The sequence below is a fragment of the Sorex araneus genome, chromosome 1, assembly GCF_027595985.1.
Source record: "Sorex araneus isolate mSorAra2 chromosome 1, mSorAra2.pri, whole genome shotgun sequence".
NCBI lineage: Eukaryota > Metazoa > Chordata > Mammalia > Eulipotyphla > Soricidae > Sorex > Sorex araneus.
This window is the reverse complement of record NC_073302.1, coordinates 138410992-138436964: the sequence shown is the minus strand read 5'-3', so window position 1 is coordinate 138436964 and position 25973 is coordinate 138410992.

Genomic DNA, 25973 nt, shown 5'->3' with positions numbered 1-25973 from the left:
GCATGTTGCTACAAAAGGCAATGCTTTCTTTCTTGAAGCTGAGCATATTCTTTTGCATATACTTTTTTTAGAAATGCATATATCTTTTTGAATTACTGTTTTTAGGTTCTTGTGACAGACATCTGAAAGTGAAGTTGCTAGATCACATGGTAGTAATGTTTTTTTTTAATTTTATTTTTAATTTTTTGGTTTGGAGGCCATAGCTTGTGATGCCAGGAGTAACTACTGGATCTTCATTTAGAAATCACTCTTGGTAGTGCTCAAGGAACCGTATAGGATGATAAGGATTAACCACATACAAGGCAACTGCCCAACCTGCTGTACTATATTCTCAGTCCCACTTTTATTGGAAATCTCCATCCTGTTTTCAAGAGACTAAACTAGTTTGTTACCCAACCAACAGAAAGTAAATATTCATTTTTCTCCTCATCTTTGCTAGAGCTCCTTGTTTTGCATACTGGTCATATAGTTGTGTATATATAGAGATAATATATTTATATATGTATTTATGTATCTGTGTACATATAGATATTATATTCTAACTGGCATGAGATGATATCCCATTGATGTTTTGACTTAAATTTTTCTGATAACAATGATAATGAGCATATTTTTATGTGTAAGATGTATGGTAATATACATCTCTTTATATAATATGCATATACATACATATGAAAGACTAAATAGTTATATACATAAAGGAATCTGAGAAATGACTTTTCTGATAAAAATGAATATATCACATCCATATGTTTATCTGCTATAAGCAAATTAATGGGAGAAGGTAAATATCTTTACCTTTTTTATAGTAGTAAACTAAAGACTAAATTATGAAATTAAAATTTTGATTTAGCAATAATAAATTATCTATTCTAGAATATACAGTGGGTGCAATGCAAATTCCATGTGCCTATTAAAGTATGACTCATTGCTTGAGTGTCTAGCTCATTAATAATGGCAACTCAGAAATGCTCGTTGAATGTCAAATATATTCATAGTTTATAAATCTTCAGCAGATGAACTCTTACTGAAGCTTGTTAAATTACAAAGGACTTACAAATCATAAAATTACCATTCTTTGGTTTTGACAGAAGCAAATCTCACACTGACAAAAATTCATCAACATTGACAGAAAAAGAAACAATCCTCAGAATAGAAAAGCTTGTGGCTATAAAATCACTGAAACCATAGCTGAGTAATCACTGAAACCAACATCGACTAATGATACTTGTCTGGGATTGTTGTCTGATACTGACAATAGCATCTTATAACCCATGTTTGTAAATTAGAAATGTAATTTAGTTTATGAAAAGCTATGATATGATTTCTAAAACTTCTCTGGAATAATAAATTTCATTTCCTTTGGGATCTTGTTTATAACAGAAGAGTATCTGTCCAACATAAAGGATAAACAAGAAATTCATGCTCTTACAAAAATTGAATAAAGTAGGTCAATAATAGCCTTCAGTCAGCCTAAGGAAAAGATCACTGCATTTTAGGACTTTTTGGAAATAATTTGTGTCTGAATTTTTTATCTTCCACTGAGATTAATAATATCATTAACCTAATCTGTTTTTATTTCATCAGGACAAAAATCATAGTACAAAGCCTACTCACAGTGTCTCTATCCTCACCAAAATATAGTGGTTGGGTACATAACTATGGAGAAAGACTTTCATGTGAATAACAGCAGAGTCCTGAAACTTTTGTGAACTGTATTGTATGCACAGAAACCATCATAACTGAGTGTTGAGGGGACCTAATAACAATGGTATAAAACAGTCCTTCATATTAAGGGTTATACCACAGTGAAAATACTTTCCTTAGAATGAAAAACAGAGATGTCATCCCTTGCATATCTCCCACACTTAGAGACAAAATAGAGGCACAATCTCCAAGACTCAGGTCTTATGTTGGTTAAATCTTACATGTCCTTGAAACAGGTTGCCTCAAGCATTGCTAAACTTAACTATCCCAAAATTATCTATAGTTTGTGAAAGAACAAAATAAAACCAGGAGAGGAATCTTCTGCCCATGCTAAATGCTCCTATTTGCATCTCAGATCATAGCAAAAAAATATCAGTTTGTAAAATATGTCTTTTAAATGCAATATTTTCAATATGTAAAAAACTAGTGAAACAATTTAGCTAGAATGCTTTGAGTACCGATTATCTATTCTGGAAACTGTGGCATGATAAATAGACTTCAGTAGCATCTAGCCTGCACATCCATTAATTTCCAATATGTAATATTTCTTGTGTATATAATATATATATACATGTAGTTTATTACTTTATAATCAAAACATGAAATCTATAAAATAAGACTATATAAAATTATGTCAAAGAAGTTTGATTATTTAGAAAAACCAGTGACACTGCCATCAGGAATCTAACCTTCATGAAGCCAATGTGAAAGTTTCTCAACATTTTTTCTACCACATCTTTGAACTAACAGCAAAGCAATCTTTCCAAAATATGGACAAAGTCCATCTCTCTGATCTCAACATTCCTGAACACTTTTTTGAAACACAAATAACTAATTACTGAGCTGAGAAAAAAATCTGCTGAAAAAAACTGGCAATAGTGATGATACACTGTGGAAGGATGTGCAAAGTCAGCACCACAGTGTTCTTTGATAGAGAACTCAACATTAATCAGTGTAGAAGAGCTAAGACCAGTATGGTACAGCTGCACTTTGACCTAGAAAACCAAAGGAATTTCTAAATATATACAAGAAAAATGCACTACAAAGTTCTCTTCTCCTACTTCTGATCTCTGCTATCTGGTAGTACTTCTCTCAGAGCCAGCCTGGTCTCTCAAGTTGTGTTTCCCTGAAAACAAAGAACCCACAAGAGAAACCCAAAGCATCTCACCCTTGAGCATCTCAACTTTGAATCAGGTTAAGATGGGAGCAGCTCCTTAGAATGACATGGGTAAATATTAAAAACAAAGGGGGAAGAAAGTAAAACATTCTAATTTGTGTTTGGGTACAGGATTTCCTATAATCATGTGGGGGCAACTTGAAGCTTCAGATTGATCCAGGTGCATCAGAGGGGGAGTTGCAATCTGGTTTTCTGTCCAAACCACTGTGGTAAGAGAGAGCAAAGGTATTTACTTATTTCTTATCATAGAAATATGGCTACAACCGGCTGACAAAGGGAAGAGTCTTGAATTGATGATGCTATGCTAGACTTACTAGCAATTTTCTGGTCTGTTATGAAACACCAAAAATTGTTTTTGTTTCATAAGAAGAAATTACACAGACAAGAGTTTTTTGAGGGTTTTATTTTCATATTGTTCCATTTCTGGAGTGCTGCTTGAGTGCCTGGAAGTGCCCTAACATGCTGTGTCCCTTCTTGTTCCACACCTAGGAATTCATTAATTCATCTTCCTAAGACAAGTCCACACCGGACTTGAGAAAAGCAGGTAGTATAGGGTGTTTCCAAATGTTTTAGTTGTCCCTGGATAGTTGTTATTTATATATGGGACTAGTCCACTGAAATTTTGTGTATTTCCCTTAGAATTAGAACCCTTTTTTTATTATCAGGTCAGAATATTTATTTTTATGAGACATCTTCCATTCACTCAGAAATAGTCCTCTGTTAAAAATGAGCTGATTTCATTCATTATATTAAAGCTATCTTCTATGAGCTCCTGAATAAGCCACCAATTCAGAGGTAAAGATTTGGCAATTATCATCTCTTATCCTAAGCGTATGACTTATATAGCTGATTGGGTAAAGTATGTCCCTTCCAAACAATCTTTAGGTATTATAATCAAATCCATTAAGTTCACTGATAGCCTGTAAAATAACATCTCTGTAACAATATGAATAAATAAACTTGAAACATGTTGAATTCCCCTAAAATTTGTTTTCTATTGAGCTGTTGTACAAGCAAAAATCACCATGTCTTAGTATTATCCTTGGGATTTTTTTAAAGCAAAGCGGTAAATATTTGACAATAAACTTTTTCCAGTCAGACGCCATGATTCTGTAAGATCTCTGAGTGCAAATACAGTGTCTCACACATGACACAAAAAACTAAATGCTGGTAAATTCTCATTCTTTTCACAAGTAAGATTAAGGAGAAGGTGGTGAAATGCCTTCTCAGTATTTATGCTTTATAAATACTGTCAGTTCAGAGTGAATTGGTTTCAAAATACAAAGCTTGCTTTAAATGTTTTTATACATTATTCTTTCATTAAGAGCTTAAATCAGGCCTAGATAATGAGGTAGAATGGATTATTAAACATATATCCTATCAGAAGAGGAGTTTAGCAATTACAATGAGTGCCTTACTGAGCATGTAAGCAGTAGTCATGGATATGAAAGGACTCATGAAGTTGATAAAAGACCAACACACTTATACTTGTGAGCAGAACTACCAAGCCAGCAACTAAATTCTGTACAATATCCAAGGAATAGTGAAAATTACAAAATATCTAGATATTTGGTTTTTGAAGCAGAAAAATAGCACATCAACTTAAAGCCAGAGCAGATCTATTAACTAAAATGATAGAAGAAAGATTAGTGCAGCATGTAGTTTAAACGTTACAGAACTTCTAAAAATGTTTATACCTGTTGTCCATTGTGCTATATCCCCTTTTCTCAAGTCAGTGTTACCAAAGTGAACTTTAATTTTTCTCCCAAAAATTTTATTTACTCTTTGACAAAGTTTTAAAGTATGCTTATTTAATATATTAGAGATAGATATTGAGATCATAGGATACACAATTTATACCTAGAGATATTTTCCTATCCTAGTAAGCATAATATGAAATTTCCTGAAAACAGATAATGGAGAAAGCAATTTCAAATCTATTTAATTAAAGAATATAAAAGACGGCATGATAAGGAACAGTTCTCTCCGTTTTTTCACTTAAAGATAGTCAGAAGCTGCCAAAAAAATTAGTATTTCAAAACTGCCAGAAAATATTAGAATAATCTATGAAATGCTACAGAAACATAAGCCAAACTATAGTCTTAAGTAACAGAGTGCCATCAGATAGAAAGTATATTTAGAGCTGAGTGATAAAAACTCCTGATACAAGACACAAATTCGTTCTTATCTCAGGTCCCAGGAAATCTTCTAAAAAGATGAACTGAATGTTTTTTTATTTCTGAACCCAAGAAGAATCAGAAGTACAAAAAACAAGTCTGCAATATAACAGAAATCTTGGAAAGAAGTCATCTGTAAGTTTATTATTTTCCTCATTTCAAAGAAAACTAATTTTTATTTACTGGAATGCTGCAAACATTTACAAGGAAGAACTTTTTCTTTTTTAAAGAGAAGCAGCCATAATCCCAACTGTAGTTACCTAGTTTATTCAAACTCCATGCAAATTATACTTTGTATTGATTAAAAGTTATTATAGACATTTAATTACAAAGATATATTCAGGGGCTGGAGCAATAGTTCAGCGGATAAGGCATTTGCCTTGCACAAGGCTGACCCAGGTTTGATTCTCAGCATTCCATATGGTCCCCTGAGGTCCCCCAAGCATCACAAGGAGTAATTCCTGAGGGCAAAGCCAGGAGTAATCCCTGTGCATCACCGGGTGTGACCCAAAAAGAAAAAAGAAAGATATACTCAAAGGAAATAGAGACATTTAACCAAAAAAAAAATTCTCAATACAACTCAACCTCCATATTTTCTCCAAATCTCTTAGAAGTTTATCAAAGTTATTCTCGATGACAAAATTTGACAGTGGAAGGGAAGTTGCATATGGTAAATGAGCTGAAGTAATTTATCATGGTTACTGAGCAAAGTAGAAATGAATAGAAGGACTCTTAATTCTTAAATGCAATTCTTGAGCTATCAGATTTTGAATTAATGGAATCTAAAATGAATTCAAATCTTAATTAAAATTTTGAAAGTCGGTAAGAAATGATAATGATTTTCAAATAATTGACCTGCAATATGGTTATATTATGTAACATAATTTGAAAGCGGAACACAAAGTCATAATTAGAGAACAAAGTGTCTTTTAAAAGCACTGTCCTCCCACTCCTTGAACAGAATTCTGCAAAGCTAGGAAGTGTTTTGTGCACAGCTATATAATCAGATATGAGTATATTTTTAATACCTAATAAATAAACAAAAGGCCATGAAATTAGAAAAACTAAATGAAAGTAGAGTTCTAAAGAAATTCTCTTTTTCTTCCAGAAGCTGTCAAAACATTTAACTTAAATATCAATAGTACTTGTGGGTAAGTTCATGTTGTCCTTAAAGTCAAGAGTGGTTTTTAAAATCTGTCAATCATCAAGAGGAAAACATCCCATTTAAAATTAGGCCTCCAGTTCTCCCCTTAATTTCTTTTTCTCTACTTCTCTCATTAAGAAACTGGTCTGTGACTTTTTCATCAACTACTTTTTTTTTTTAATTAACTTAGTGAATTACGATGAAATACAGTTACAAAGTTATTCATGGTTGAGTTTCAGGAGTACAATGTTCAAGCACCAATCCCATAACTGATGTGCACTTCCCTCTACCAGTGTCCCCAGTTTCCCACTGTTCACCCCCCCCCCCCCGAAAACACACAACATGTCTCGCGGGCACTTCTTTTGTTTTCCTTTTAGACTCTGTGGTTTACAATACTGTTTGTTACTCAGGGTATCATGCATATATGTCACTTGTGTCCCATCATTTAAGGAAGAAAATCTGAACAGGGCATAAATATCCACAGAATTAGCAATAAAAGCTAAAGCATGAGAAAAATGTTAGAATCTTTATTCTATTAATTTCTTCCAACAAAAAAGAGAGAATTTGATGACTGTATCACGGTCATCCGTTGCTCATCGATTTGCTCAAGACTTGTTGTTACTGTTTTTGGCATACTGAATATGCCACAGGTAGCTTGCCAGGCTCTGCCATGGAGGCGAGATACTCTCGGTAGCTTGTCCGGCTGTCCAAGAGGGGCAGAGGAATCAAACCCGGGCGGCTGCGTGCAAGGCGAGTACCCTACCTGCTGCACCATCGCTCCAGCCCATAGATTTTATAAATTAAAATAATACAATATGTATTTGTGTAGATGTATACAAAACCACAGGAAGTATGAAGAGAAATTTTAAACTGTACCTTGAGAATATTATTTTAATGTTTTGAAATATTCCAAATAAATACGCTGTTCTCATTACTGTAATATAAAAATGGAATATCAGTTAGAGTGCAAGAAAATTGATCTGCCACTCTGTTGATATTATAGTCAAAGTAAACTCAAATAGTGAATTTAAACAAGAAACTTTGAAGGTAAAAGAATGAAAAATAAGATCAAAATTTAATAAGTGGCTGGAGCGATAGCACAGTGGGTAGGGCATTTGTCTTGCATGCTGCCAACCCGGGTTCAATTCCTCTGCCCCTCTCAGAGAGCCTGGCAAGCTACCAAGAGTATCCTGCCCACATGGCAGAGCCTGGCAAGCTACCTGTGGTGTATTCAATATGCCAAAAACAGTAACAAGTCTCACAATGGAGACATTACTGGTGCCCGCTCGAACAAATCGATGAGCAATGGGATGACAGTGATACAGCGATTAGACATCAGTTTAATATGAAAGACATACAAACAAAAAGTTTTGGAAGGAAAATTACAGAGCACAAGAAGTTGTTTCCTCCTCCCCCCTCATTAGGTACCTATCAACTGCAAGTGAAAGAAATATAAATCAAAATGACTTTTTTAAATTAAAAACTATCACATCACGTGACTAGAAAATCCAAGGGGTACATTTATCTATCTCTCTCTACATATATATATAAACTTTTACTAATGCCCCCTCTTTCTCTCTCTCTTTCTTTCTCTCCCTCTCTCTCTCTCCCTCTCTCATTTCTTGTCTCATTTATCATTGTGTACTCATTAACTTTTACACCTAATTTCCATATGACCAGGAAAGCCAAAGACATTTACTGGCATTGCAAGTTTGTCTTTGGGTGAATAAAGTAAGTGGAAGAAAGATCTTTCTTTCTGCACAACAGGGAATATTTAATTGTCTGTGTTTTGCACTTCTTGTATTCATATACTTCTGCACTAATCACTGTACTAATCAGTGTGCTGATTTCTATAAATATCTGGCATGGATCATATACCCACACAACATATTTTTATAGAGCAAAATTATTGAGAGCTAAGGCTTTTATTTTCTTCAACCATATAGATAGACATTATATTATATGTTTATACAACTGAACATTTCCAAATTCATAAGATAATGCACATAAAAATGCACTTATAATATATGCAATAACTTTTGTGGAGGGTATCACTGTGGTCTATGTTCTCTACCTTTTGCCAATTTTCCTAAAGAATTAAAAGAAAATGGGAATAAAATTCACACTTGATATCTTAGCCAAATAGTTTTTACCATTAGGTTGTTGTGATTTTGAGGATAAGTGGGAAGTATGGGTGAAAGTAACATTTGAGCAGATTCTTTAAATGTAGCACTTTGCATTTCATTGTGATGTACCATTATTGACAGAAAAGTGAATGCATCTACTTTATAAGTCCATTTTCCATGGTTCCATGAAAATTCAAATATTTTTATTTGACTTTTAAAAATAAAAATATTTTCCTTATTTTATTTTATTGTTCTGATGTATTGGGGGGTTACACTAGACCATGCTCAGAGGTTAATTCTAGTTCTGTGCTCAGGGGTCACTTCTGTCTGTACTCAGGGGAGCAGTTAAGTGCTGGTGTTTTAAAACATGCTCAATCTTATGCAGGGTAAGTGTCTTACCTGCTGTATTATTCAACCACCCTATATTCCTTGTTTAACTCTCCATTTAGCTTACTTAATTAATACCCTCTTAAAAAGCTTAGAAAGCTAAAGGAGCAACATGCTTTAAAAATAACACTAAATATAAATATTCATATACTACAAAAATAAACAGAAAGTTAAGACATTGATTTGAAATTATAAGAAGCAGAATTCTAAATTTATCATTTTGGTTTCTTTTCTCTGTTATGTAGTATAGGTCTCAATTTGTTCATGTAAAATTAGATATCATGTTAGTAAATTTTTTTAATTTTCTAAAAAGATATGTTATTTGTAATGGAAAAGACAATAGGAATGATTGTGCATAATTAGAAGCTTCAACAAACTTGGTGATATTTATGTAATGCCAAAAGTCAACAGAGTAATTTAGATTTAGTTCTTATGTCTTTCTGAATTTAGTCTGCATGTGAAGATTGCCTTAGCAAGCCTCTGACTGATCCCTGCTGATAAATAGAACAAATGAAAATATCTTTCCCAAGGTATACGTATGAAATCCCTCAGCTATTTTCTCTAATAAATATAACTCCCAAAAATCATCCTGCTAAAATTTAAAGTCACAGTTTCTAGGGTTAAGTTCATTTTCATAACAAAAATCATACACTCTCTCTCTTAAAAGGCGATGTGTACCCTTTTTACAGTTTTGTCCTTAAAAACATTAGATCAAAACACCCGGATCTATCAGAATTTTTCTTCAAAGGTAAGCATTACTCATGGCTCTCTTAATCATTCCTTGACCTTTGCTTATCACACATCTAGATGCAGTGAGCCTTGTGTTTTGTTCATCTAAACTTAGTTTCTTGCTCATAGGACTAAGGCGCCCTCTGGTTATCAAGGGTCGATGAGTTTTACTTAATTCTAAGCACTGGCTCTGGTAGACATGACCCGATACAATACAAGGAAGCCATGGCATAGTGAGAAATGTGAACCTCTTCTGGAGATTTATGGGTCATCAGACACTCCAATCACTTTCCCAGGACTTTATGACTTTAGAGATTAAAGTCTCATTTGCCACAACTGAGAGGGCATTGGCCATTATATTCAATTTCCTTTCTGTGTTTAGATTAAGTTACAATTCAACTCTCAGTCTGAGACGTTGCCCCTGATCTTGCAAAGCAGCCTTCCAAAATGAGTGATATCATCCACTTGGGGGTCCTGAAATGTTGGATGGTAGGGGCTAGGGGGCCTTGGTCCAATTTGGAGATGATATGTTTGCTTAAAGAAGGAGTAGTGGAGGATTCTGGGTACTTTTGTGGTGCTGAAATACAAAAACTTTGTATATTAGTACCTCAAACATTAAAACTGTTGCAACCATGTTTTCTGAACTATAACTAAAAAATTAGTTTTAAAGTAAAAATAGGTGGTTGTCTATGAAACACTGTGAATTTTTTCTTAATGAAAAGGGCTAGTAAGCCTAATAGGTTTGGGACCATTTTTGATATTCTATAAAGAATATGGTAAGTAGAACATATGCAAGAAAGATATTGCTTCACTTTTTTTTTAGTTAAAATGATAATACAATGGGACTCTTACTAGTAAAACTGAATTACTTATATAATGGTACAATGAGAAATAGATAACTTAAATATGGTACAGGATTAGAAGGAATGAAAATCATTGGAATTTCAATTAAAAAACTATGAAGAACTCTTTTTAAAAAATTGCAGATGCTTTATAACCCAGAAGTGCTGTATCTGGGCATTTATCCAAAGCACATGCAAACGCTAAGTTAAAAAATTACTTGCTCTCTCTCCTTTTGGGAATGCCCTGCCACAGAGGCAGGGTGGGGTTGTGGGGTATGGGGTGGGGGTGGTGAGAAGGATACTGGGATCATTGGTGGAGGTGAATGGGCACTGGTGGAGGGATGGGTCAACGATCACTGTATGAGTGAAATGCAAACACAAAAGCTCATAAGTTTGTAACTGTACATCACAGTGATTATCTAATAAAAATTTAAAAAATAAAAATAAAAACAAAAAAAATTACTTGCATCCCTATGCTCATTGCCCCATTATTCAGTCACACTAACAAAATCATAAAATGCAAATAACATGCCTACTGGCAAATGAATGAATACAGAAGTTACGGAATATAGACTCATAGGAATACCACTCTCCCATTTAAAATAAAATAACATTGGGGATAAAATGGATAGAATGATCATGCTAAATATAATAGGGATTAAGAGTTTCATTTGTATGTGTAATATAAGCAACTAATTCAAACCAACTAGCAATCAAAGAACACTACCAACTCCTACATTTATTTAAAAGTATGGTGGATACTATAGGAAAAAGGAGAAAATAGTTAAGTTAAAGAGTATAGGGGTCTGTTGGTATTGTTATGATGCTGGACCTATGGCGGTAAATGCAGTGAATATTCTATGCTTAGTGGAATATTAGGATTGACCCCTGAAATACTATGATATTACAAATACATGAAAGTAAATTAAGAGAGAAAAACTAATAAAATGCATATACATATTCCACTATTTAGAATTCAGCATAATATTCTATCATTATTCAATGCACAATGAATATAGTTTTATATTGAAGATTTTCACATACATGCTAAAGTGAGCATTATCTTTGATGCTTTAAGAACTAAGGAGCAAAAAAAAAAAAAAAGACAAAAAGATCCCCACACTTCTCCTCCAGCCCGTAGTTATTTCACTGCATCACTGTATCACTGTTGTCCCATTGCTCATTGATTTGCTCGAGCAGGCAGTAGTAATGTCTCCATTGTGAGACTTGTTACTGTCTTTGGCATATGGAATAGGACTCTAGTAGCTTGCTAGGCTCTGCTGTGCGGGGGCGGGGGGGATACTCTTGGTAACTTGCCGGGTTCTCCGAGAGGGACAGAGGAATCGAACCTGGGTTGGCCCCGTGCAAGGCAAACACCCTACCCACTGTGCTATCGCTCCAGCCCAGTAGTTATTTAAAAATAAATGATGTTGACTTTGCTCTTATTTAATCCAAATGTACTCTCTCTCAAATCTGGAAATTGACTAGACTCTATCCCCCACCCAAAAACCAACTCCAGTGAAAGTTAAGTGAATAGGAAGTTTATAAAGAGATAAATTTCTAAGGCTGACAACTGAATAGTCCTGGACAATAGAAAATGGGTTCTTAGGCTTTTGCCAACAGGCACGTAAGCATTAAAACCTTTTTCTCCTTATTTTTCACAGTGTGTGTCACAGGCTTCCAAATCAATATTCTTTAAGGATGTTATCTTGCCTCCCAACAATGAATTCTTGTCTACTTTCTGCTTCTCTGCCCACCAATGTTTTAAGGCTTTGTCAATTACCCTTGTTCTCCCCAAAGCAAAATCAACCACTGCCTGCAAGGATTTGGTTAGCACATTATGTGCATATAATAAGATGTTGTTCACTCTGCAGATGTATAAAGCTAAAAAAAATAGCTTTATCATAACATCTTCTAGTTCAGCTATTTTAAGTTCTTTGCTCTCCCTATCTGAAAGCTTGCTATTTATGCAACCCTGCATATGGAAGACGAATGCCTCCTGGGAGACTGCAGGCCAACACGCACAGGAGACAAAATTACAGGCCCCAGACTTGAATATACACTCGCTCTGCTTTACTTCTTTTCTTGGCTGCAGGCCAAATTTGTTAATATTTTAAAGTGATAACAAAAAACCCCTAAGTTGACAAATATAGATACAAGAGAGACCTAACAAGTAAAGCGGTCTGTCTCAAGCCAGAAAGATGAATCTCCAGCCCTCAAGTTGCTGGGAGGCTGGGTGGTCGGCTGTGTGTGTTAAACTGGTGGGGTTGCAACTTATGTAGGGGGTTCATTGTGTTCCTTTCCTGTGCCTCATGCTCCCCAGATGCCCTATGGAACAATTAAAATATATATCTTGATGACAGCTGGAGAAAAGACACCATCTAAAATACTCTGAAGAGCAATCACCTGTGTAAACCCCTAAGCGACCCTGAGATAAATTCCTTACAGGCCCTGGGATTCACAACCACCTGTGCTGATAAGGGATATAAAAGCATGCCCTGGTCTTGACCTATGTAAAGAGACAATTTTATTCCTGTGTGAGGTATGGCTGTGACTGAAGTTAAACTTTATTGATGCATGCCTGTAAACCATAGCTTGTTTTAAACATAAGTGAAAACTGTAGTTAATCTTGCATGATCTTGATTGACTCTTTAAAATGTAGTATTAGACTATGAACGCAATCTCAGTTTTTGAGTAAATTGAATAGGTTAGAGTTCCATGACAATCCCTGGGCTCACCTCAATGAAATAAACCTATGTCTTATTACCTCTGCCCCCCAAAAGATAAATACATAAAATTAAATATTCTGAAGAAAAATGGTTACAAAAACTCATGGGCTTGCCTTCTAAAACTATATTCCTCTCAAGTCTGTGCAACTTTCTTTTTCAAATGAATTTGATATATCACTCTGTTAGAAACGATTTTAAGTCACTGGAATTACTAGTAAAGTTTACGTTCAGTAGCCCAGCAATATCAAAATTGGCAATGAATTCACTAACTCTCCTGAAATTTCAGGTCAGAGGAGTAATAAGCATTATTATCTCGGTGCACAACAGAAAGAACAAGAGAATAAATGGTCAGCAGAGCATTCACCTCCAACAGAAGCAACTCCAATCCCTAACTTAAACAACAGACTTTATTTGCAAGCAAAATAGAAAACAGGGAGAAAGAATGTATTCATGGCCAGAGGTCCCAAATTACCTTATAGCCTCTGGATAAAGGCCCTTTGGTTTCACTTGAAGGAGAAACAGTGAGAGATGCAAAATCTCATTGGAACTTGTACTTTGCTGATATTTGTATGCATAAGCGTAGACTTCTAACTTCGTTAATTTGGGTTCTAATTAACAGAAGAATGAAGGTCCCCATTTAGATTTAATTGGATAAAATATTCCAAAGAGAATGATCACTCTTGAAGATATAACTTTTGGCTGAGGTACCAGAAACAGGACTAGGAGTAAAGTATGGTTAGGAACCCAGATCCTATCTATCACATGCATTGCATCTGTATTACCACACATGTACTCCAAGAGGACAAAGGAGGGAAAAAGGAGTGTAATGATGGCTCATAAATACAATCCCCTCTTCACCTGGTTCTCAAAGCATTCTCACTGTCTGTGGGTCAGAAGCCTTCATGAATGGATCAGAAGCTGACTTCTCTGTTCTGTGTGGAGTATATCCAAATACAGATGACATAGCTATGGATGATTCTAGTTCTAGGGTTTGTGTATTACCCAATCTTACTTTCCAGACACATGGTGTTGGTGGCAAGAGCAAAGGGGAAAATCACTACTATCTGTCACTTAAAAATAGTATCACTTTCACTGCTGAGTCTGTCTTACATTGGAAAGATGTCAGCCATGAAAGGCCTCAGCCTATGCAGACTCCTTTCCTCTGACTTACCCTCACCACAGGCCTGTCGCCACCTATAGCCCATTGCTTCCTCATTGTCCACCCTCATTTTTAGAATTGTATCTGCTTGGAAGTGATGTTTTGATGGCAAAGACACACAGACCTTTATAAAGTTCAACAAGAGAGTCCAACCATTTTTGAGAAGAAGAGGGGTGTTACTTAGCTTTAAGACTAGGGAAAGCTGCCCCCCAAGAGAGTACTGTCCCCTTATTTTATTGCTCATTCAAAACGTGCTAGATTTGAGTTACTCCTATAAACTCTGGCATGGAGGAGGCTCAGCACTGCTCTGCTGGCTGAATTCTAGGAAGCAGCAGTGGGCCTGTTTTGTAGTATTGTTTCACATCAGAAGCTGATACGTTGCTATGAGAGTTTCTTTTCCTTTTGCCAAGATATTTTCCCAGTATCTCTGTAAATAGAGAATAGTTCCATTTTTCTCCTTACAAAGACTGATTTGTGAGAGCCAAGGGCAAGATATACAAGAAGTATAGAATACGACAGAATGCATATCAGAATACTGCATTTATACATGTGTGTATGTATATGTGTAGGTAAATATTTTCACTGCTACTTATTTTGGGGGGAATTATGTACAGTAAATACACATTATCCTTAATGACACATCATTTGTCATAATACATGTAAAGCAAAAATGTGGCCAGAAAATGGACAAATGGATACTGTTCTACTTCTGTAAAGACTGACCAGAACAAGGCTAATGAGAAAACAGAGATTCACATTCATTTGCTGCCATTTGTGAGTTGAAGTTACTCATGTTTTCCTGGCCTCTGATGAGTCACTAGCTGAACTGGAGCCCCTGTAACACAGGCGTTTCCAGGGGATCTTAGTGTGGGTCATGCCGAGGTCAGCAGACTGTGAAAAGTCACACTTTCCTTCTCTGGCTGCCTCTTAAACACACTTAGGGAATGTCTGTCTAGAAGGAAGAAGGTCATTCTGATATGTAATATACGAAGAGAGAAAGAAAGAAGGAAAGAAAGAAAGAAAGAAAGAAAGAAAGAAAGAAAGAAAGAAAGAAAGAAAGAAAGAAAGAAAGAAAGAAAGAAAGAAAGAAAGAAAGAAAGAAAGAAAGAAAGAAAGAAAGAAGGAAGGAAGGAAGGAAGGAAGGAAGGAAGGAAGGAAGGAAAGAAAGGAAGGAAGGAAGGAAGAAAGAAAGAAAGAAAGAAAGAAAGAAAGAAAGAAAGAAAGAAAGAAAGAAAGAAAGAAAGAAAGAAAGAAAGAAAGAAAGAGAGGAAGGAAGAAAGAAAGGAAGAAAGAAAGAAAGAAAGAAAGAAAGAAAGAAAGAAAGAAAGAAAGAAAGAAAGAAAGAAAGAAAGAAAGAAAGAAAGAAAGAAAGAAAGAGAAAGAGAGGAAGAAAGAAAGAGAGAGAAAGAGAGGAAGAAAGAAAGAGAGAGAGAGAAAGAAAGAAAGAAAGAAAGAAAGAAAGAAAGAAAGAAAGAAAGAAAGAAAGAAAGAAAGAAAGAAAGAAAGAAAGAAAGAAAGAAAGAAAGAGAGAGAGAGAGAGAGAGAGAGAGAGAGGGAGGGAGGGATGGAGGGAGGGAGTTTCCTTACTCATCTCTAGTCCCTTATTTAAAAGTCTTAGTATTCTCCTTAAGGTTTACCTCCTTTTAGTCAGAAAACATTATGCATCGCAAATACTGCTATTTCTTTCTTCAAAACATATATCAAATATTTTAACATTTGTCCATTTTTGGATAAACGGACTCCTTAAGAAGGCAAACACAATTTCTTCCCAAAATCAGTACACTGACCCTCCTGTTTGCTTTTGTCCCACTCAAACTTTTCAATGGAAAAGTTAGGGCTATGTTTACAGCATCTTTCTGTATTGATATTAATTTTTTTATTCTAATGTCTAATTTCATGCATTTATTTTGCTACTCTTAAAATATCTTCTTTTGCTTTCCTATCATATCTAAAAATAAATAAATGATTTAAGACCCAATAAGAATATGCCTCTTCTCGAACATTATTTCATACCATTTTATCCTTTTACAACCATATTACAATTTTACAATTTACGTCCTCAAGTGAACCATTCCTTTCATATGTTCCTTATATAAAGTCTGAAATATTCTGTCTCCAATCACTCAAGACCTAGGTAGTTTCCAAACAAGTTTTAAGTGTCAATTTAAAGATCACTTCCTCAGAGTTATCATCCTTAACCTTTCACCCATCTGTTCCCTCATAGCATACTGTTCTAAAGCTTCATAGTCTTGTTACATTTTACAATTTGTGTTAATCATTGGCATGTTTTTGAGTAGACATTAAATTCATGAAAACAGACCTGAATTAGTTCTTTTGAATAAATTACCAAGCACCTAGCACTGAGTCTGCACAACACTGTTAATAGTGGAATGATACCATAAAAAATTAAAATAAGGTAAATCAATAACAATGGATTTATGGAGAATGATAAGATAAACTTAATACATTAAGATAAAATAAATACAATGATACCATAAAAATTAAGATAAAGTAAATACAAATAAACAACATATAACTGAATAGCCCCAACGCAAGCTTGAGAAATTAAAAAAAAAAAACTCCTTCCTGGATGAATATACACGTAGGACAGAGAAATAGTACAAGTAGCAAGGTGTTTGCCTTGCACAATGTCAAGCTGGGTTAAATCCCTGGCACCCACATATGGTTGGCAACACATATGCTCCCCAGAGCATCACCAGGAATGATCCCTGAGCACCACCGTGCCCAAAGAATGAAAACAATTTTAATTAAAAGTTAAAAAATAAACAATTACAGTTCTAAAGGAAAGGAAAATTCATCATAGGTGCTCCTAATCCTGAGTCTAATAACCACAAAACCTGAACACTGTCTTAAGAGAGTCATGTGATCATACTCGGATCCCTCAGTTTTTAGACTGAGAGTGAATTATTGTGCCAGGATATGTTTATATGAGAGGTGAGCTGACAAGGAAATTGTATCAAATATAGAACACATAGAATTAACATTAGACTACTGTTTCTCAACCCTTTTTTAACTATGGCCCTTCTGACCTTGTTTCCTTCCTGTGATCTCCCTCTCCTACCAAAAGTACTCCTAGTTTCTGGTATTCCTCCCCCCACCCCCCACCACTGTTTATGTTATTTTCACCCATGGCTTCCTTGAAATATCCTGAGGCCAACAGGTGGGTCATACGACACTCAACTGAGAATTGCTAATCTAGCCTAATAGACCTATAATACAAAACACTATTTTTTTTTCTTTAGGCAAGATAATGCCAAGGTCACCTGTAATGATATAGATATACTAAAGGTCAATATTTTTGTTCTGGTGTGTTTTTTACAAGTTATTGTGAGAATACTATATCCTTTGAAGAACTCCTGCACATATTTAAGTGCATTTATTTAAGAAATCTTGCACATATATACTTAAGATATCAAAAGGATGCATAAAGTAGTTTTAAAGGGAACCCTATAAAGATCTTTATATTTTACTGTATCTGTTTAAATTCCTGGACTGGAGCGATAGCGCAGCGGGTAGGACGTTTGCCTTGCACGCGGCCAACCTGGGTTTGATTCCTCCATCCATCTCCGAGAGCCCGGCAAGCTACCGAGAGTATCCCGCCTGCACGGCAGAGCCTGGCAAGCTACCCATGGCGTATTCCATATGCTAAAAACAGTAACAACAAGCCTCATAATGGAGATGTTACTAGTGCAAGCAAATCGATGAACAATGAGACAACAGTGCTACAGACAGTGCAGTTTAAATTCCATTTGTCTCATACTTCCACTTTGTCTTTTAGCTGAATAAAAATGAAAAGTAAACTAAAACTACAGAAAATACAAGGAATGATGATTTTTACTTTACTATGAAGATTCTGGTTAGTTGCCTGTCATCAATTAGTTGGATAATATTTATGTAATATGAAACATTCTATCTAAAATAATTCCATTTTATTATAGATCTCCATATAAAAATGATTTCTTTAGTAGTAGAGAGGAAATGGTCTGTTTTTCACAGGGCGTATTGTATTACAATCATGCAGTAACCAATCCCCTGATGGACACAGAGTACTAGGCATTGAAAATGGAGAACACTGTCTGTCTTCAAGGCCTAAATTTGGTGGGAAGAGACTAGTCATTTTAAACATATTTTTATTAATTTTTTCAATTAAGAATCTATGGTTAATAATTCCATCATAATCACTGCTAATGCATATAATTCTAACACCAAACCCATCCCAAAATCTACCTATCTACTGGCCACAAGAATTTATTTAAAGATACCTTAAAATTATGTACTCTTTAAAGATCTACCTCTTTCAAAGATGTAAGGAGGTGAAATTTCCGTGAAGGAGCAGAGATGTTGCAGGTAGATAGCCAGGGAGGCCCTGTTTTTTTGTAAATAATAAAACTTGAAACATTGGTAAATTATTTGGTAAATAATAAAACTAAGAAATTACTTTGCCCTGAAGTAACCCCAAAGACATGGATGAGACACATCCCTTTAAGATGCAAATCCTGAACTCTTTGGACATGCATAAACTGAGACACCCCACTGAGAAGGATGGAACCCCTCAGGAAAAGAGAAGCTACAGAAAAATCTAAAGGTCAGGAAAAGAATATGAAAGGACTGAAGTCCATGGGCCCACAGGAGTGACTTACGTGAGGAAGAGAGAAGTTGTTTTGGGGCCACTCTAGGAGGTACTCAGGGCTGATTCCGCACTCAGAATCACTCTTGGCAGGCTCAAGGAACCACATGGGAATCCAAGGATTGAATCCCTGAAGGCTACATACAAGGCAAAGGACCCACCTGCTGTACTGTTGCTCCAGCTCCAAGACTGAGATATTTTGCTCTCCTATGCTAGAAATAGGATCCATAAAATGACTTTTTCTAAGGCCAACATCAGTGAACCATTAGTTTACAGTAGATCTATGTAAAATAGTAAAGAATAGAACTCAGTAGTAAAATGCTGAATTACATATATACAATTATATAACAATTACATAATTGTTACAGTCATTTAAATTGTCAATACTGCTCCATAAATTGATTTTTTAAAGAAAATTGTATCGAGTACATTTTTAATTTTCTATAAATAAATAAAACACATAAGAAAGCTAGTCAGATGGTTAATGTATTTAATTGGTACTTTAAAACAGTGCCTTTAAAAATTATATTAGCATATATACATATATATCAATTACCTGGTGATTTTATTAATTTTAAAAATTTACTTATTTTAAATAAATTAATAATTATTTAATAAAAAATTGATTCTAATTGAATTTATGTTTTATTAAATGTTTCTTTTAATTAAAATCTATTAATTTAATAAATTAATGATTACTTAATAAATAGTTGATTTTTATTAGTTATTAAAATATAGAATCTGACTCTCAAATCAGAAAGACTATATAATTCTGCTGCTTTTCAAAGTTCCAGATGTCTTAAGTGAAGTGATTAGATCTATAAGTGTTTTGAGTTACTGATTCATATACCACACTTAGAGTAGGAAGAGTCTAGTCTATATATCTCCATATCAGCAACACAGACAGAGACACTTATAGCTAAAGACAGGCTTACAGATCCATCAGCTAACCAGAAGAAATAACCATCACCAATCATTAAGAAAACTAGGATGAAATTATATGCTTGTTAACCACCTTAGTCTTAGACATAATTTAAGTAAAGAGAAGAACACTCAGGATAGTTTTTGTTAATTTAACAAAAATTTAAATGTTTGTCTCTATTTCAATCTCTCTTTAAATACCCATCTGCAAACAAATTTATACAATCATATTTTATTTCAAATGGACTTAGGATTAATAAAAGATAACTCAGAAAATCAGTGTTAATTTATTTTAATTTCTTTTTCATATTATCCATCTATTAAAAGCGGGATCTTTCACATTTATAATCATCAATCTCTCGCCTCCTCTTGGTTACTTTTATGGGTCAACTAGACTGTCCCAGATATTTGGTCAAGTACTATATTGAAAAATTCTCTGAATCTGTGTTTTTTTTTCTTTTGGGGATGAGATTAAAAAGTATATTGGTAGATTCCATGTAAGGCACATTGTTGCTCATAGTGTAAGTGGACCTTATTTAATTAAAGGTCTGAATAGAATTAAGACTAAGTAAGAAGGAATTTTTTCAATAGACTGACTTAAACTCTAAGATAGCTTTCTCCTGGCTTTATGATTTTGAATTTTCCTGTCTCCATAATGACATGAGCTAATTTTTAAAAAATAATATTTATCTCTCTCTCCACACACACACACACAAACACACACACACACAAATTAGTTCTGTTCCTCTGCAGAACCCTGACAAATATGCTTATTTGGAAAGAAATTGGTCTTGCATTCACCTCATCACAAAAAACTTAGATTATTAATTTTTCTTTTAGCTCAAACCTTTAGTCATTCCCCAAAGTCAATCTCTGAACTTGGTGCTATGAAAAACTTGAACTCAAAAGCTCAGTGGATGGACACATAATCAAGTTAACCAGATCTTAAATATAGAGCACCTAAACTCTTAGATTATTCCAATGATCAAGTCTGGGAATGTAGCCCTATTCTCTTATGAAGATTGTGATTCTTGTCCTTGAGAACAAATTTTGCATAATAAAGGAAAGTGATAGGTTTCTGTGATTGCTCCTTGAGTCTCTATATGACTTAATTGCCTTGATAGTGAACATATTTTTAAAATTTTTTCATTTCATTTTATATTTTTATCATTGACTGTACTTTATTTTGTTGCTTTGTTTCCCTGAACTGATATTCTAGATATTGAGCAATTTGAGAGGAGTCAACATCAACTCCTTTCAAATCATCAAATGGAATATCATTGTGGCATTGTGTTATTTTTCCTTACAGGTAGCATTTTTTAAAAAATTTTTATCTTATTGAATCATGGTGAAAAAAATGCAAAGCTTTCAGGTTTAAGTCTCAGTCATATAGGGCTTAGACCTCGACTTGACACCATGCACAAAAATCAGATCAAAATGGATTAAAGATCTCAACATCAGACCACAGTCCATAAGGTACATCGAAGACAAGGTCGGCAAAACCCTCCACGATATTGAAGATAAAGGTATCTTCAAAGATGACACAGAACTAAGCAATCAAGTAAAAGCAGAGATAAACAAATGGGACTATATTAAACTAAGAAGTTTCTGCACCGCAAAAGACATAGGGACCAGAATACAAGGCAATCTACAGAATGGGAAAGGATATTCACCCAATACCCATCCTATAAAGGATTGATATCAAGGGTATACAAAGCACTAGTTGAACTCTACAAGAAGAAAACATCCAACCCCATCAGAAAATGGGCCGAAGAAATGAACAGAAACTTTTCCAAGAAAGAGATACGAATGGCTAAAATGTACGTGAATAAATGCTCTGCATCACTAATCATCAGGGAGATGCAGATCAAAACAACTATGAGATACCACCTCACACCAAAGAGAATGGCACACATCCAAAAGAACAAAAGCAACCGCTGTTGGAGAGGATGTGGAGAGAAAGGGACCCTTCTACACTGCTGGTGGGAATGCCAACTGGTCCAGCCCCTTTGGAAAACAATATGGACACTTCTCAAAAAATTAGAAATGAGCTTCCATTTGATCCAGCAATACCACTTCTGGGAATATATCCTGGAGAGGCAAAAATGTACAGTCGAAATGACATTTGCACTTCTATGTTCATCTCGGCACTGTTTACAATAGCCAGAACCTGGAAAAAACCCGAGTGCCCAAGAACAGATGACTGGTTAAAGAAACTTTGGTACATCTATACAATGGAATACTATGCAGTTGTTAGAAAAAATGAAGTCATGAACCTTGCATATAAGTGAGTCAACTTGGAAAGTATCATGCTAAGTGAAATGAGCCAGAAAGAGAGGGACAGACATAGAAAGATTGCACTCATCTGAGGAATATAAAATGGCAGAGTAGGAGACTAATACCCAAGAAGTAGTTTATAATACCAGGAGGTTGTCTCCATGGCTTGGAAGCTAGCCTCACACGCTGGGGGAAATTTATCCCAGATAGAGAAGGGAGCACCAAGTAAAATGTGATTGGAAATCCCGAACGGGGAGGGAGATGCACTCTGAAAGTAGACTAGAGATTGTACATGATGGCCACTCAATACCCCTATTGCAAACCACGACACCCAAAAGGAAAGAGAGAGAACAAATTGGAATGCTCAGCCATAGAGGCGGAGTGGGGTGGGGGAGATAGGATAGGGGTATGGGAGGAATACTGGGTTCATAAGTGGTGGAGAATGGACAGTGGTGGAGGGATGGGCTCTCGAACATTGCATGAGGGTAAAACAAGCACGAAAATGTGTGAATCTGTAACTGTACCTTCACTGTGATTCACTAATTAAAAAATCAATAAATTATAAAAGAAAAGAAAATGAAAAATAAAATAAAATAAAATTACCATTCAAAAAAAGTCTCAGTCATATAATGATTAAACTCCCACCCCTTTATCAGTGTACATGTTCTACCACCAAGACCCCCAATATAGCCCCCTCTTCCTACCCCCCACCTAAGTAGCTAATGATCTTCATTTTATTCTCTCCATACTTTGAATACATTCAATATTTCAATAAAGAACTCACTAATATTGTTTGGAATTTTTCCCCCACAATTAGGCCTGCTGAAAAGGCATCATTTAATAATTTCTTTTCATTGCTGAGAATGAAGACTATGAGCTCACGCAGCCACAACAGCAGCCACGCGGTTTTGGATTTCTGATATTTTAGCTCAGTTCACAGTCTAGATGCCTTTCTGTAAGAAGTCGCTCTGGGTGCCAAATGGGTAAGAAGACCTCTAGAATCATAGTCTTTAGGAGCAAAGTGTTCGTTTCTCGCATGGCAACTCTGGATCTTATCTAGGCAGAGGGCATGCCAGTAACACCCCCAGGTAGCAATTTTTTAGCTACAAATTGTCTATATGACAAATCTAAACTGGATTATAAATGAAGATGTAGAGGAAAATCCCAAAGTTATATTGAGTGCCAGAAATAACAACAACTAGGAAGAAAATATCCAACAAGCTCTTTCTAATCCAGAACTTAAAGTTCTGTACATCAAAGATGATCTGGGCATTCCCCCTTTACTACAAAACATTTTCTCATTCAGCTATTCTATATACTACAGATATGTGAGTAGGAAAGAAACCAAGGGGGCGGGGAAGTGGGGAGAAGAGAAAGGTAAGTAATGAGCAGAACGGGATATGGGCTTCAGTTACACTAGTAATATGGGAGAGTGGTATAGCTGTATGTCCAAAACAGACTCAAAACATGAGATCTAAGCTGTGAACATATAACTTTGTAAATGTGCCTGTCAAGGTGACAGGTGGAGTGGGGGTAGGGAGGTAAATATGGGAACACTGGTGGAGGATACTTGACACTGCTGGCATGATTGATGTTAAAATATTATATTCTTAGTACATAACTATCAATTACTTTTATAAATCACAGTTCTTTAAATAAAAATTATCTTAAAAAACAAAAATAAATTGTTTCATAAGTCAAAAGATGAATAGAATGCCATAGAATCTACAGAAACTAGACTTCAGTACTAAGCAACTTATACTGTTTATTCTATCCTATATACTATGTGTTTCTTTAGCACCTAAATTTTTTTACCTTACTTTTTATGAAAACTTTACTTCTAGTTTAGTTTTCAGAAATATCCTACTCTTCAAGGACATAAAGTGTGGCATAAGCGCTCTTTCTCTCTCCAGAGCACCTCCTAAGGGTGCTTCTAAATGCTATTTACCACATGCTATTTACCCCTTCTTAATATTTGCTGTTTTACAAACTGACAATGTTAAATTTTTACTGTCATGTAGGCTTGAGAAATTGTGATTCTCTTACTTTATTTTTATTTTAAGTAACAAAATTATCTAATATGAATTATATAGTCACTGAGAAAACTGCTTAGGAAAGTAAGGGTAAATTTTTCCAGTTTAGAGTAAGTTCTCTGTTTTCCCAGAAACAGACACTCAACCAGAGACAGTAAAAATCCATGACTTTGGAAGATAAAGTTCTATCCATTCCATTAGAAGCTTTAACTTTATACCAAATGGTCTTTATGGGTCAGCTTACTGACCACAATAAGATAACAAGATAAGGGCATCTGATCATCTTTGAATTCTTTTTCATTGTTTCCATACAAAACACTAGCAATGTTTCCTCCCAATAAACTATATCTCCCTGTAACAACCTTTGGGTTAAACTAAAATGAAATAAAATTTTTAGGAGGAGCGAAGAAGTGGGCGGCACCTGCTGCCTGGCAGGTCCCTGAGCACCCCGACCCCGCCTCTGCCTTCATGTGGCCCCGAGCCCCACATGGTCAAAAGAAACTACAGAAAATTAACTTTCTAAAGTTCTGAGCTACTATTCACTTGTATCACTTGTCATTCCGTTGCTCATCAATTTGCTCAGGGGGCTGCCAGTAACATCTCCATTCGTCCCTGCTAGTGTAGCCCAATAGCTTCTGCTCACTCCAGGAACATGAAGAACCTCAAACTGTTCATTCAGGGTCTTGAGGAAGAAGTCTGACTATCTCATAGGTGGGTAGCCACGCGTTCTTTTGATGTCCCGTGGAATCCAGTCAGTGAGAGCTCTAGTCCAGGGGTCATCTATAAATAGCATTATGTGTCCAGCCCATCTGATTTTCGATGCCTTGGCAAACGAGACAGCTTCTCTGAATCTTGATCTTCAACGGAGGTCAGAACTCCAGTTTCCATCTCTCACTTGAGTGAAATGTGAGATTCCAAGCATAGCTTTCGATTCCTCTTTGGGATACCCGAATAATGTTCTCATCCTGTTTTCATAGGGCCCAGGTCTCTGAGGTGTATGTTAGTGCAGGAAGAACGGTGGAGTTGAAAAGATGTGCCCAGAGCCGGAGGTGTTAGCGTGCAGAGCTAATATTAAGAAGCCTAAATACCCGGAGACCACTATGCTAGACTGAGCACACACAACACTCAGACCAACAGTTCTAGCTAAATCCAACACAGCTGTTCCAGTTCAGATACAGAAATGAAGTCATCTTGGTGACTAACACAGTCGAGTCTACATACAACTTTAGTTTCCCTGACAATGAAATGTGGCCACATGAGAGATCCCTGAGCAAGGAAATATTCAAGTCAGAGGCATAAGAGATTATATCAATACCTAAGACATTAAGTGTTGAGGTAGCACGTTATGTGGAAATAGATAACTAGAGCAGTATAACCAGGTAGAAGTGAATGGAGTCCATAAATAAGACCTGATGTAGGATTTTCAAAACATTGCTCACAGGGACACAAATCAAGGCTTTCTCAACCAAGACTTGGGTCTTCAGACTCCCCAAAGAGAAACCCTAAAGATTCTTTCAAATGGACATATTTTGTCAGTGCAGATTTACAAAATTTTATTACTGATTACTGACTAAAAAATCTGACCAATTCTACCCATTGTATCACTTGGATCGATAGATAAAAAAGAAACACAGCACACCCTGAGAATGCAAAATGTAATGACTGCTTTTCTGTTTTCTGTGGAATAATGGGAATGAACTGGCACTCAAATTTTCATGTTAGTTGAGGTATCAGGTATATTTCGGATATATTTCTCTCCCCCTTTGTTTTCCTTACTGCAAAGTATTGCAAGAAAGTGATGCAGCCAGTAGCCCAGGGAACATCCTCATGTCCCCTAGAGATGAAGAAGACACAGGAGGATGAGTCAGCATAGTGCAGTTTGCCTCTCTTCTCTGATCTCCATCACACTCACCCAGC